General features: G+C 44.2%; 1 protein-coding gene across 3 annotated transcripts in view; it reads right to left on the bottom strand.

Annotated features, from left to right (window-relative positions):
• The window catches only part of ENOX1 (ecto-NOX disulfide-thiol exchanger 1), a 2,037,207-nt gene that overhangs the window by 529,172 nt on the left and 1,491,867 nt on the right, over positions 1-16,168 (bottom strand). The gene's annotated exons all lie outside the window — the stretch shown is intronic.

The following is a 16,168-nucleotide window of genomic DNA, read 5'->3' on the forward strand; positions in this document are numbered from 1 at the left end:
ATTAGAGCATATATTTCAGTTGCCTGATCTGTTGTGTATCCCATCGTTGTGGCTCTGTTATCCATTATATTTGTAATTGTTTCAAACGACATTATCTATGGGTGCAACCTCCTATTTTGACAGGAAGTGACAAATGTGAGTTATGGGGTAGGGGGTGCACTCCGCAGTTTATCAAGTTTATTTAGGGAATCAATCGGTGCTGCAGCAAGCAAGAGCTGTCAACAGTTGCTAAGAAGAATACCGAATAAATCACAAGTATGGAGGCTTGTGTTGCTGCGCACTGTTCACAGGTGTGTAACCACCACTTATTTAAACGTGTATGCACAATTCTTTCATTTATTTGCTTATTGAAAAATCATTTTAAACCATAATTACAGGATCTTTCATACATTTGTATCAGATGACATAAAACTCAATTGTTTGACGAGAATTACAATATTCATATGCTTCAACAAAAATCATTACAATTGCATATTTACAAAATTATACATTCATAGGTACTCATGCCCAATGCATTTCGGAACGTACTAGTTCCTTCCTCAGGGGATATTTTGAAGTGAAAGAATAAAAAGATACAATGAATAATTTTGTTTTGTCTGTCCATACGGAGGCTCAAAAAACTGTATGAATTGCAGATTATTCAAATATGTGGTTTCTAAGAGTGTTTTTAGGACGTGTTAATGAATCATACCTTTAATGGACAATTTGTGTCTTGCGTAAACCAGTGGTCCTGACAGGATGTAATCTGAAATGCCAAATGACAATGATAATAGCCTAATGCCACTTGAAGCTTAGAATCGTAAAACGAACGCTCATATTCAAAGCTTACCTCTTAGAGGTTTAGCGAACACGTTATCTGAAATACAGAACCAGAAGGAACCTGAAATGAAAACCATTGTACTAAAAAAATCCTATCAGCAAGGTGACTTTGAGATGTTTAGACGGCTTATTCACAAGTAAACTTCCTTACCTAAGTAGCACCCATTTCTTCAAATATCTAAACAAAGAAACGACAAGAATGGAGGTTAAGTCTTAACCATTCCTCAATAGATCGAAAGAAGCCACGTGTACTTGTGATAAGGAGCCGGTTTGATAGAAAATGCCTCATACCTGAGAATGATGTGATCGCGTTTAACGAAATAACTTTCGTGATGCTAATGAATGGTATCGCCCTATGCTCATATTTTAAATCGCGCGATCAGAGAGCGCACTGTAAACAGTAAAGACGGACCAATGGTGTGAAGCTAATCTTTCTGTGGTACGTGCGTGGGTGCCATATTTAAATGTGTAATGTTACCTCGGCCGACCTCGGAAGGTATTTCGTTGAACGCGATCACATCCTACCTGGCATAAAGCCACATTGGTGCTGGTGCACCAAATATGAGAAGGTTTGGCCAATCTTGGTTGCCAGTACCTTTGCAAATATCTTGATATCAGCATTAATGAGTGTTATGAGACGATATGATGGGCAGCGATCCGCCAGTTGGCCAGCACTGGGTACGACCACAATAGTGGCAGTGTTGAGGTCTGAGGAAAAGGAACCGTGTTTCAAAGCATCAGCATAAAGGGCTACTAGATCTGGTGACAACAGATCACGGTATCATTTAAAAAACTCAATAGGGAACCCATCAGAGCCAGGGGTTTTCCCCAGTTGGAGATCAGTGATTGTCTGTTCGACCTCCCCTATCAACACCGGTGACTTCAGCTCACATGCTAGGAAAGGTGGAATAGATGGTAGGGGAATATCTCAGAGAAGAGGGTGACAGGACTCCTCTGGAGGAGGCGGACATGCTATATAAATCTTGATAGTAAGCTGCAAGCGCCTGGACTATAGCAGGCAATTCCTCCCACAAGGTGCCAAACTCATTTCATATAGCCGGGACCACCCTGTTGGAAACCTCCCTGATTGCCAGCCTTTACAATAGCTTACCTGATTTGATGCCCTGGGCATACACCCTTTGAGGGGATTCCCTCCAAAATCGTTGTGCCTCCTCCAAGGAGATCCGGCAGAGTTTAGCCCGCACCATGTCCAACGCGCGGGCAGTGGCCTCTGATGCAGATCCCTGTATTGCGCTATCAAGGGCAAGAATATGGGCTTCATGTGAGTCTGCTTCTGCCTCTTCTTGCGTCGCACGTATCCCTTTATACAGCCACGAAGGGAAGGTTTACTTGCTGCCCATAAAGTACCGTGGGAAGCCACAGAACCCTGGGTTTTATGGAAGAAGATCTGTATCTCCTGTTCCACAAATTCCCTACACTTATGGTCTGTTGAGTACCACACATCAAAACACCACATGGGATGGAGGAAATTTGCAGAGGCACTCTACTCAAGAAGGAGAGGAACGTGATCTGAAATGGCTCTGTAATATTTAGATAGACTGAACTTGTAATAGGTCACAGGCTGGGAGCCAAAAAAGGCCAATCCTAGATTCGGTTTCATGGGCAGCCAATAGATGCGTAAAAGAATGACACATGGGGTTCCAACTATGCCAAGCGTCACAAAGCTCCACAGAGTCAACCCAGGAAACCTCTACAGCTCACCTCTACCAATTACAGTGTCTCAACCTTTTGAGGAGAATCAATAGTGTTTGGGATCATGGGATTTGTATTTGCAGAAAATGGGTAACAAAATTCAAAACTGTTCCGAACAGGGTCCCCCAAAAAATTCCTAGCCCAGGGCCCCCTAAATCCTTAAGTTAACACTGGCACCTGGCAAAGACGCAAGCCAAAATACAAGCCACCATCTATACACCATGCAAGCTACAAGACAAATTACACAGCCCCACCATGGAACCTATAAGGAGAGTGACAAAATCTAAACTGCTCGCCTTTGCTGGGTATGCATCACATGCATTCCCAGGCAAGATGGAAAAAACATAATCAAAAAATCCCAGTGCCGGTGCTATAAAAGGTTTTTTCCGGCTTCCCAAATATACACGAAATGCCTTGATTCGTCTAGACTCTAGAGTTTGGCCTGGTACAACAAAAATATGAATGCAGGAGCACCTTGGTAAAATTCTGGTTTAAGACAGTAAAAGCCCTGAAGGATCCTTTAAGGAGGTACTGAGAACGATATCCGAAGGGGGACCGAAGCCCATGGCAGAAGTATTGTCTGGAGATGGTGGCTGAGTTGGGTCTATCAACAGCGTGCTGGTCCCAAGAGGATCTAAATTATTCAGCAATTAAGAAGGAGCTAAATAAACAAATCGCCCAGATATCACGGAATGAAGACATAACCAGATTCAAGGACATCAGAGTGTGGTCTGGCCAAACGAAAGCATATGAGTCACTCAAAATCCAGCCATACATGAACAGCTCTCTAGGAAGGAAGTGCCTGAAAGAAATTCAATGGGTGTATTTAGTGCCACTACCCATTTAGGAACTGAATCCGGGCTGGAAATTACCGAGTAACATAACCAGATGCTGGCTGTGTAATTACAGTGCAGAATCGCTATTATGTTGCTGCCCTGCCCTACTCCAACACCGTCAACATTTTTTACAACCAATGTTTTTAAGGCATGGGATTAGAAAATGTGTTGATGCAGTGGCCTTGCTCCAGTCCAGCACAGTGCCCTCGGACCTGGCAAAATTTGGCAAATTTATAAACATGGTTCGAAGGGACTTAATTGAAAAGAAAACAGACGCAAACAGTGCGGCCGCAACAGCAGTGACTCCTGTCGACACAGGAGGGGACGAACAGTGAGGCTCTCCCCCTAGAAAAAGGACCACGAAAACTGTAATGCATCAAGTAGACTGTAAATCCCACAGTCAATGACTATATAAGGGACCTGGACAATTTCATTTGTAAGTTACCCTTGTATTTTAGGGAAAAACCCCATTCACAAATGGTCTGAGACCTGTTTAAATGTTAATTTTGATACGCAATTAGATACATGAATAACAAAGGGGCGAGACATGTTTTTAAACATTAATTGTGATACTGCATTGCAATTTTGCTATGATTTTAAGTAATTTTCAAATAAATTCATTCATTAATTCATTCACTATTTTCACAACAACTTTGCTTTCCTTCCAACGGAAATTATTTGCCCTGTAGAGACACCCATTACTTTCTCACTCTAAAAAATATAAAGGAAGTACTCTGGAGATCTTTCCACAACAGATGGTTGTCTTCAGCACTATAATCCGTCCTCGGCCACAAAATACTGCATATCCTGTTTCAGTGAATGAGGTTCAGGGCATCTGTGCGCTCACTAAATTTGCTCATCTAAGTTTAACTTGGGTGCACATGAAAATTTGGGAGGGAATTTGTGGAAGAAACTATATACATTTGCAGTACATTTTTTTTTTTTTTGCGTAGACGATCCTTTATCACATAATATTGGCAAGTTCAGTTCTAACACCGGAGTAGATTTATGATGTTCTTTTATTTCTTGCTTTGTGGGACTTTTAATATGACATGACAGTGATTTTCTCGAACTGTACCACCAGGCTTGTTACTTAAAGGCACCCTTAGACATCCCACACACAGGGACTTTTAACAGAACCTACTCACTGAAACAGGAGACATGCTATCCATCAGGAACATTCAATTAAGCCGTGTGACACAATCTTTTTTAAGACAACAAGCCTTCCCACACCAGTAATTTTAAAGTCCAATAAGACATTTCTAGTCACATAAGCAAGTATCAGGGTTGCTTAAGTCAACCTCCTTATTTACAAACCGTGTCACATCTGCTATCATTTTATTAGTCTGATAACAGACATAGATATCCTTCACTCTTGGACGGTCACAACAATAAATGACCTTTTAGAGTACAACAAAAGGTTACACGCCAATTTGCTCTGGGAATGCATACAAAATTCCTCCTCTCATTAACAACATAATTCCAGTTTAGGCGTGGGTAAAAGCTCCACATTTATACATTTAGTTAACCTCATTCATAAACAGAGAGGAAAATTGGGATGTAAATCAAATACCAATTCATATTTTATTACACATAATCTATATGGATTGCAAATGTGACTGCAGGCAAAACAGGAAACAAGTGCATAAAAGTACAACTGTGTTATAATCTGAATGTAAGAAAGTGAGTTATCAGTTGAGGGGGTGGAAGCCCCACTCAGGCAACAACCACAATACTTGTCAGGGTGAACCACAAAAGTCACTAAATTAATCTGTGCTTGGCCCTCTGGTTGCTCGGCACGAAGCAGTAAGGCTTAATTTAGAGGCAATGTGTAAAGTATTTATACACCACACAAATAGTGATTAAGTGAAAACACAACACAAGAAAAATTCCCAACCAATTCAGAATAATAGAGTAAATTTTAATAAATAAAATTATACCAGAACGACAAAAATCCAATCAGTAAAACCAGAGCTATGAAATTAATTTTTTTTCTGTAAACATAGCACCTAAAAGCCCAAGGCGCCCCTCGTTTTTTTTTTTTTTTAAATATCTTTATTGACAGTTTGTTATTTTTCCATTTTTCATTAATCAACATATTCAGTAGCGGAGAAGTGAATAGGTACACATTCTGATACAGCAGCATGGGCAACGAGTATGACAATCTGTACAGGGCTTACATCAGATATTGCCGGAAGGGAGTACAACAGGTACACCCAACGATTGATCAAGCGTTCAGGTCCAAAAATGCCCACAATTTACCATGCAATGGTGGTATTAAGGAATACATGACAGATCACCTCTTGTGACATAGTCCATCCGGTTCAGCCTGGCTACATGGGATGCCAACGCCGACACAGCACCCACCGCCTCACACATGAGGAGAGTTTAAATGTCAATAATTAGCATAGTGGACTGAACCCCAGTGATGGGCAATACAGGTGGATGCTGGCAGTGAGTTGTACTAATCTCGCCATGAAGCTATATGCACATACCTGATCGAGTGCCAATAAAGAATCCAAAACACAAACTAATTAAATTAAAATAAAAACGACAACCTCAACAGAAGGGGAAAGAAACAAAGAATAAGACAACTGTAACGCAAAAGTAGCCTTCCATTCCTCAGCCCCCGGGTATCCCGGTAAGTTATTGCTGACTTCCAATTATCCACCCCTGCTCCACCCCAACAAGAACCACAGGGTACAAGGAACCCAAAATGCACCAGTCAGGATCCTCAGTCACACGGCACATTCTACAGGCCAACAAAGGAAAAACAGGTAATAATCACCAGGGACACTATCCTTGCATTACACACAAGTGTTATCTATATGTCAAGCTGCTGGCGCACAAAGCTTAAGGGTTCGCACTGGCGAAGGGCGCATGCGGGGGCCGACCATCTGCGCTACTGTGTTGTGTGAAGCTATGCAGCAACGTATCCCAAGGCTGGGCTGCTGGAAACTTGCGGAGACCTGCAGTCTCTTCTCTGTGTAATGCTACACTCTCTGCTCGTGCCCAGTTAAGAAATGACTTCTCCCAACTAATTGCGACAGGGGCTTCTCCTCTTTTCCAGTTCTTGGTGATCAGGCGCTTCCCAGTGATATAGCCTAAGTCTCGGAAGCGGGAGGCTATCCTATTCTGCCTATTCCGCTTGTAGAGGCCCAATATACACACCTCCCATGTATGCTGACCCGGCACGCCGGTGCACTGCTCTAAGAGAGCCGTGACCCTCCGCCAATACAATGCCAGCGCCGTGCAGGACCAGAGCACATGCAACAGATCCGCACCACCGAGTCCACATCGCGGACAGGCAGCTGTATTATCTCCAAAATATTTGGCTATGTTGTCTGGGGAGAGGTAGGCGCGGTGCAGTACAAACGTCTGGATCAATTTAAAGCGAGAGTTTCGTGGCACGTTGACAGGCCCCGCTAAAACCACATCCCATTCTCCATCTGACCATGGGCGCCCCCTGTCTGCCTCCCACTTCGCGCGGAGCCTCGCCAGCGGCAGGGTAGTGTGTAGCAAAAGTGCGGATACCAGCCAATGAACAATATGTGATCCCGCCCCCATAACATGCAGGTATTGAATAAGGTGATGCATTGGGAGTTCCATAGCGATGTCCCCCCACGAGGACGTCAATGCATGGAGGAGTGAACCATATAATAGAAACTGCCCGGGAGCCAGACCAGTGTCAGCGGAGAGCACCTCAAACTGGAGGAGTTCACCATCGGTATAGAGATCGCCCAATGTGTCAACATCCACCTCATGCCATGTACACAGCTCCGGTTCCGTAGTGCCCCTGTTGCCTCTGGGCGTACCTAACAGCGGTAGCGCCGGGGCGTATGGTTTAGTGGACCTTGTTAAATAAAGGCATCTCCGGTAGCAGCGATGAGCAAGAGATAGTAGCCATGGTTTGGGTCCACGACTCCTAGCAAGTGGGTGAAACAAGTGCAGTACTTGTGGCCCAAGGCGCCCCTCGTGGTGGACATCTGGTCGTGCTACACTGAGGGAAAGTCACAAGTTAAGGCCAACAGCAATGGAGCGTGGGTCGAACTATAGGGGCCAGGTTAGTCCTGCTGAAAGAGTTAGCTACTCAAAGTCCAGCATGAAGAATTCCGTTCATGGTGGAGAAGGCTACAAGGATCAGGGAGAGCATAGCGGATGGTTGCGAAGAGCAGGTTAGGAGGCATGGGCTGTTATCGCTGTAGCGCGAAGAGCCAGTCGGGCATCGTGGACGGTCGTTTCTGGAGCTTCGCGTTGCAGGTCACCACGTGTTGTCTTTGCTGTAGTGTGATGGACAGATCTCTCGTTGTCAGCCGTCAGTGCTGGTTGCTGTAGAGCAAAGAGCAGGTCTTCACTGGAGATTCACATTGGAAGTCATCGTGGGTGGCAGAATGTTGGTATGAAGGGGACTGTTCGCAGTCACAAAGAGCCCCAACTTCAGGATCTGACCTTTCCTTATTAGGAGAAGCTCAGACTGATGTCAGGGAAGGGTCGAGGACCTTGTGGCACCTCTTTGGGATCAGGAACTCACTCAAACAGAGGCCAGCAGGGCTCAGGTAGGTCCAGTTTAAGCAGGTCTGCTGGGCAGGTGCAGTGAGGCCTGTGGAGCTTATGTCCCTGTGGCTCAAAGAGGAGGTCTGAGATCCCTAAGGTTAGCCCGCGATGAAGGTAAGCAGGTCCAGACTCCCTTCTCAGACAGCCAGGCAGTCCTCGAGCAGCAGGGCAGTCCTCAGGCAGCATGGCAGTCCTTCTTTTGTAAAGGCACAAGTCCTGGAGTGTTCTGGAGAGTGGCTTTGGAGGTCCATAATTTATTCCTGGTGCCAGCCTTTGTATTTGGAGGGACACCCTGTCCTACCTCCACATCTCATTCTAGAAAGTTCTTCCCTTCCCCTGTCAAGGTTCCAAGAGGTCTGGGGTGACAAAAGACAGGGCAAGTCTTGTTTTGTAGAAACCAACTGACTACCTCAGCAGTATGTGAATCTTTGGATCACGTTGATTGTTCGGATTGAATCCCCCATGCCCGACACATCTCCAAGGCAATACTTCACCTTTGATGGAAACCCTGTGAGTGCTCCCACTGTTGTCTCCTGTTACCAGTATCATGATTGTTGCTGTGGAGTTGAGGGATCACTAACGTGCCTCACTTTGTTTTTCAGTCCGGCACCCCTTGTGTCTCATTTTCTGCTATATCTGGTGCGACTTAGCCCCATCAGCAACCTCACACTGTACATTGGACAGTGTCAGTAATAAGGTGAGGCATATTTGCCATTTCTCTGTAAATATGCACCCCTTTCTAACCTACACTAGTAATGACGACAACTTTACCTACCTCGTAGGTTGTCCCCTCTCTGGTCCTGAGGAAGACCCCTTTGTAAGGACTGAACAACCTCATGCATTACCTGGGGTTGAAACGTCGACTGTTCTTGCATTTCAAACCTGTACTTATACTTTCAGCCCAGCAGCAGACAAACCTATCATGCATTTACGGTATCGCATCGCTTGGGCATCTTGAGTTAGTCTCTTAAAAAACTATGTTAGACAGGTCAATTTAACTCTTGTAAATATTGTATATTTTGTATATTGTGAAAGTTCCATCCTCCACTTTTCCTTCACTTCACGAGCACTACCCTGAGCACTTTATACACCTTGTCACGGCAGAGCATCTACTGTAATTGCAAATTGAAAAACAAGCCGATCGCTTAATACTTGTCAATATAAAACTCTGTGGATAATCAAGTCATCCTGGTCACTGTATGATTTAATGATTGTGTGGTTTGTTCTATTTTGGTGTTTTTCCCTTTCAGAGGTTCAATGATCAGTTGGATCCTTTGTCATATATATATATCTATATTGGCCCAGTTCCAGCTGATATTGGGTATACCCTATTGCTATGTAATAACTTTCTAAAGGTGGCATTTTCAAAATTGTTAAAAAGTTAAAATCCGGGTTTACCATAAGTTATGATTTGAAATAACAATTCCAGAGACGCAAAACATTAGCTGGGTTCCTGTTCACATTTGGAAATTACACTTCTAAAATGTAATAAGGTAGCTACAATGTTATCCTATGGGTTAGGTAGGTTGTGCAGTAGAGGGCAACACATTTTTTCACTACCAGGACATGTAAAACTTGAAAATACATGCCCTACATTTTATATACATTGCACCCTTCCTTCTGGGTTCTCCAGGGCCTACCCTAGGGATACCTTCTATGCATTAAAAATGAAGTTAGGGCCTGGCAAAAGGTTTTCTTTGCCAAGTTGACATGGCAGCCTAGAACTGCACTCACACAGGCTGCAATGGCAGGCCCGAGGTATGTTTAAAGGGCTACTTAAGTGGGTGGCACAATCAGTGCTGTAGGACCGCTAGGAGCATTTAATTTACAGATCTTGGGCACATGTAGTGCCCCTTTACTAGGGACTTACAAGTAAATTAAATATGCCAATTGGGTGAAAGCCAATTCTACCATGTTTTAAGGAAAGAGCACAAGCACTTTAGCACTGGTTAGTGGTGGTAAAGTGCACAGAGTCCTAAGACCAACAAAAACAAATTCATCAAAAATGGAGGAGTGAAGGCAAAAAGTATTGGGATGACCCTGCAGAAAGAACCAAGTCCAACACCTTACAACATTGCAAAACGACCATCTGAGTTTTTCACTACCAGGACATGAAAAACATAAGTACACACGTTGTACTTTTTAAATACAATGCAACCTGCCATATGAGACTTTAGGGCTTAGCTTAGAGGTGACTTATATGTATTAAAAAGGAAGGTTTAGGCCTGGCAAAAGTTTTATTTTGCCAGGCCGAAATGGCAGTTAAAAACTGCACCACAGGCTGTAGTGGCAGACCTGAGACATGTTTTAAAACGCGACTTTTTAAATCAACATCATTCCATACTTCAGGAGACCTGCGTAGTGAACACAGTTACACAGTAGGCACTTTTTGTACAGAACAAGACAGTGGGCCATATCATTCGCATTTATGCAACATGCTCTATATTGCTAAAGTTGACATTCGTACATTTTAACTATGTGTGTTTTAAGCATTGGCGACAAGGCGGCAGATCTTCTACAATGTCTTTGTCTAGTGAGTAGCATTTTGTGGGTCCCCCGTGGTTGCCTCGGCAGGCAAGGAGTGTCCTGGTGTGGTGGGAGGGGTAGGGTTTCTGCGGAGGAGGAATGAATTGACAGGATCCCAGATGTTGCAGCCCTGGATTTTGGAGGCATCAGTTTCCAGAACGCAGATAATTGCTCATGGCAGTAAACGAGGTCTGTGAGCCAAGTTTGGGTCGTTGTAAAAGGCTACTTTAGTGGGTGGCACAAAGAGTAATACAGGTCCACTAGTAGCATGTCATTTGCAGGCTCTGGGTACACGTAGTGCCATATACTAGGGACTTATATGTGAATTAAATGTACCAATCAGGTAGATGCCAGTTTTACCACATTTTAGGGAGGGAGAATAAGCACTTTACCACTGGTTAGCAGGGGAAAAGCGCATAGAGTCCTAATGCTAACAAAAACTGGTTCGGCAACAGAAGGCAAAAATCTGGGGGAGACCACGCAAAAAAGTCCAGATCCAACATGGAATTTTAACCATTTGTTGAATACATCTGCATTAGCCTATATGAATTCTGACCATCTGTATGTTCAAATCTATGGCACTTATAAACATAAAAATAAGAAAAACATATTTATGACTAACATATACTTGTTATTTCACTATCAGTGAGTAAATCGTCAATGTTTTGACCTATATGCAATAACTGTTTAGGTCATCATAATTACAACCACGCTAATTCGTCTCCCACACACATCGTAACCCTCATTACTTTTTCGAATGAGTCCAGAAGGGATATTAGTATTTATTTTCATTTATCACATGAGCACACCTGCATATAATATACCTGGCGATTCTTCGATGGAGGAGCACACCAGCGAAACAGAAGAATAAAAATAGAGCACGAAGAATGGGTAACATTAAAATCAATCAAAGGAATGCGAAGATATAGTTAAAACTGGACACGCGGCAGGTCAGAATTCGTATCGATTCTTACAGATGCATTCAACACTTTTGTGGAATTGTAAAGCAGAGCAGTCAAATGTCAGCGATAGCTTGTATATAGGGGAACGTACAGTACACGTCTGCAGATATAATAGTGCAAAGTCCCTGAGAACAGAAAGAGCAGAATCACACACATAATATTAGTAACATGTCAGCTCCCAGTAAGAAAAGACAGCACACAGAAGAGCAGGAGAACTATTGTGGCTGTGAACAGTGGCTGGATAACATCATCAGATATGCAGGAAAGCAGTGGTCCATTGAAAGGGCAGCGAGGGAAGTAAGGGCACTGCTGAGAAAGATACACCTATTAACAGACCACAAGGAAGTAAGTAGGCTGCAGGTCAGAATGTGGAATGTACTTGTGTTGTAAGGCCATTGTATGGCACAAAACACAACTCTCTAAACTGCACTGAGAATCCAAATCTGCAGTAGAGGGGCTCAGAGATTTGTTTTTACCCAAAGGGTTTTTCTGTTTGAAAACTCAGTCGTGAATCAATTTAATTTAGTTTAGCAATGAGTGACATGGATTTCGCCAGGCCTCTCCTACTTTGACCATAAAGGCACAATCATTGGAAGACACTCTTATTAGTCTCTCATTTCCTGCGAAAAAATTAACAGCATCTTCTGATCATTACTTCCTGTGGTACAAAAGACTCTTCCTGTATTTATTTTTGAGGGAGTTAACGGCTACTCGTGTCCTGGAAAGTCAAATCAAAGACGATTTGCCAGATGTGGATAGTCACTCTACTCTCATATCTAGGGTCAACTGCCTAATGTTCTCAGGAATGTAGATCTCGTCATTGCAACAGGTACAGTGACACTGGTCCCAGCGGTCTGAGGAGCCAACGTCATCCCTGACTTTTATCAAACATCTGTTTAGCAGGAGGGCCCAGTTCTTAGATTTAAATAGAGACCTTGGCATCCTTGCTGTGCCATTAATGGTTCTCAAAATCCCACACCTAGGAAGCACCAATCAGCTTCCAGATGCTGAAACGTGGGATTGAGCAAGAATTTAGAGGTAAGGGCAGCTGACTCTAGTGTTTGGGAGCTAAAAAGGAAAAGGAGTGGCCGCCATACCTGGCTGTACGGATATGTTTGGGGCATAGCAATAGTAGCTCACTGGATCTGAGGAGGTGTACCGGGATATATGGCTGCAATTTGTTTTTAAGATAACATGGTCCTCAATTCATTAAATTGATGTGGGGATTTTCTTGTGTTGTGTTTTAACTCTATTACTGGTTGTGTGCTGCATAAATGCTTTACACATTGCCTCTAGGTTAAGCCTTACTGCTTTTATGCCAAGCTACCAACTGGTTGAGCACATGTTAAGTTGGGGTTTACTTGTGTTTTACCCTGACAAGAAGTGTGGTTGCTGCGTGAATAGGGTTTCACTCCTCCCCCTTAACCTGTAACCCAATTTCATACAGGTGTGAACGATGGATGGAACCAATTTGATTTCAATGTGCTTCCTCAGACATCACTTACTAGGAAAATGGAGGGTATTTTTTTAATGAAAGAGAAAATGTTTTATTCTGAACTGTGTTAGTCGACAATCCAGACCAATGCAAGGTAGGTCAAAGTCCGAGGAACAAGGTGGCTGGTTAGGTGATGGTTCCAGGTCTGCAATGTAGGAGGGAGTCAGCATGACTGTGTTGCACTGAGGACAGCCTCCCCCACAAGATTTAACTCCTGTGCGATCCAGTCTTTGAGGAACACTAGAATGCTGCTGTAGACAGAGTTTTGCTGCAGCAGAGCAGCTTCCCAAGTCTGTGGAGGGCGGAGAGTTCTTGCACAGATCATGCTCAATGGTGTAGGAAGCAGAGACAACACCAGCAGTGTTAGAAGGCGGTTGGCGCTTGTTCACCAGGAGAAGTTGGAAGGGTCTGGAGTAGGAGGAAAGATCCCTGGGTCGGGTGAATCCTTCAGTTTTTCGAGCACCGACATGAGGCTGCTAGTGCATGGATTTTTAACAGTGCCGGTAGGAGGGACTAGTCCCACTATGCCTGCAAGTATATGGAAGCCCTGGTGTTGGACTTGGCCCTTTTTGCAGGGTCATCCCAGAACTTTTTGCCTTCCTCCTGCATTTTTCCTGACCTGTTGTTGGTGGTTTCTGACTCTGTGCACTTTACCACTGCTGATCAGTGCTAAAGTGCATATGCTCTACCTGTAAATTATTGTTATGGATTAGTGATTCCATGATTGGCATATTTGATTTATTAGTCAGACCCTAGTACAGTGCACCCTGTGTGCCCAGGGCCTATAAATCAAATGCTGCTGGTGGGCTTGCAGCACTGATTGTGCCACCCACAGAAGCAGCTTGTAAAATGTGACTTAGGGCTGCCATTGCAGAGCCTGTGTGCAGTCTGGGACTGCCATGTCGACTTGGCAAGTGCACACACTTGCCAGTCCCCAAACCTTCCCTTTTCTGCATGTTAGTCATCCCTAAGGTACGCCCAAGGTACCCCTGTGGGCAGGGTGCATTGTATGTGAAAGGTTGGACATGCCCTGATGTGTGTGGCATGTCCTGATAGTGAAATACTGCCAATTTCGTTTTTCACTCTTGCAAGGCTATCCGTTCCCATAGGCCAGAATGGGTAGTTAGTTTATAACATCTTATAAACGTAACTGACCCCAGGAATAAGATAGGAAAATAAAGTTTAGTATGCCTGAACTCAGAATGTTAAAGTGCATCTTTTAGTGAGGGTGATTTTTACATTCTGTGTTTGAAAATACCACTTTTAGAAAATGGGTATTTTCTTGCCTAACCATCCAGTGTGCCTCTGCTAGGTTTGTGTATTGCATGTCTGGCTTTTGGATGACAGGGGGCTGGAGAGGGCTATGGCTCCAGAAGTCTGATGAGTCTGGGCTGGGCTGAAAAGGCTGGGTCTGCATTTGGAGTGGTGGGAAGAGTAGCATCTTCACCTGAATAGGGCTGTGCCTGCCTTCCACAATAACGGCTCCACACCCATGTGTTGTGTGCCTGAAGCCAGGGCTCACACTGACAAAGGAGGTTGTTGTGCACTTGCAAAGTGCCCCACAGAACTGGTTTTGTCTGAGTACAGACACTCTCTGCTTCAGAGAACAAAGGATTTTGGTATATAATAAGAAGGGCCCAGACTTTTAGATCACTTCTGGGAAATCAAGAGGAACCTTTGCCAAGGAAAAGCCTGAGAAGCTGAGGAAGATTACTGCTCCTGTGCTCTTTGCTGTTTGGGGTTGGCCTGCAGTGATCTCCAAGAGCTTCAAACTGAGTTTGCCTCCTGTTCTGAAGTCTCAGGGACGCAAAGACTTCACCACCAGCTACCCTGAATTTCCTTCCTGGGAATTCTAACCTGTAAAGAGGTGCCTGCTGCTGTTTAGGACCTCTAGAGACTGTTTGTCGCTGGGAGCTCGAAGATCAACGCAACGAGGAATAAGCGTGTCTCATCCGCACCGATTCCCGACGCATCGCTGAGCCACGGGGAAGAAGCGTTCCGAGAGCCTCGCTGAGCAACCAGGAAGAAGCGCGACGCATCCACACCGGGTCCCGACGCATAACCGAGAAAACTGTCACAGCACCTGCCGTGTGGCTGCAAAAGGTAACGCATCGTACCAGGCCGTCGCATTGCATCGAGGTGCCATCTTGTCGCATCGTAACCGGAACGCAGACGCATCCCCTCCTCTCCAGTAAGGAACAGACTCATCGCCTCCCCTGCGCTGCAGTATGGAACAGACGCATCACCTCCCCCGAAGCAAGGAACTGACGCATCACCTTCCCTGCGACCCTTTTGTCTGTTTTGCGTGATGCATCTAAGGTACTTTGTGGTAAAAGTGTTGCATTTACAACTTGCATTGAACTGAACTATTTCTACCATTTGAAAGGGTTATTTTTAATACTGTAATGTGGATTTTTGTCGTTTGATCTTGTTTAGATAAAGATTACTTATTTTTCTAAACAGGTGTGGTGTCCATTTGTAGTGTTTTCACTGTATTACTGTATGTATTCACAAATGCTTTACACACTGCCTCTGAGATAAGCCTGTCAGCTTGTGCCAAGCTACCAAGGGGGTGAGCAGGGGTTATTTTAGGAGCGTATCCCCTTACCCTGACTAGAAGCAAGGGCCCCTATTTGAACAAAGGTACCTACCTCTGCCAACTAGAGACCCCCATTTCTAACACCTGGCAAAACTGGGTGGCCGTACAGTTGATGCTAAGGAAAGAAGGAGAGACAAGTATGTTTTGTGCAAGTGACCTGCTACCGACCAGCACTTTGAGGACAGGGTGAGAGTCGCAAATAAAATGCCTGCATCTATACACATAGATACAGGACCTACAACTTATTTGGTTGATTTTGGCTTACTGCCATTGCCTCGCCAAGTATCCCACCTATAAGAGCCCTGATAATAGAGGTACAGAGAAGGCTAAGGAAGGGGCACTGGTAACAACAACTGTCTCTAGGGTCTCTCCTCCCTGAACTCTTTCTTTAAAATCATGTCAGACAAGAAGCGAGACTCTCAGGATGTTCATATGGAAGATGTAAGAAAACAATGCAAAAGGGTATGGGGCAATTTTGACTGCGCTTATCACAGTATAGGGTTATAGGTAAATTCAACTAGTAGGGTGCAAGGGATCTGAGGCTCAATACCCCTAAACCTCCTAGGATACAATATTCCACAGAAATTACAACAACAACATGATCCAGCACTCCAATTGATAAAGTGAATAATACATAATGCTGGCGAACAACCTTTACAACGCG

This window comes from Triturus cristatus, chromosome 8 (genome assembly GCF_964204655.1).
Source record: "Triturus cristatus chromosome 8, aTriCri1.1, whole genome shotgun sequence".
Taxonomy (NCBI): domain Eukaryota; kingdom Metazoa; phylum Chordata; class Amphibia; order Caudata; family Salamandridae; genus Triturus; species Triturus cristatus.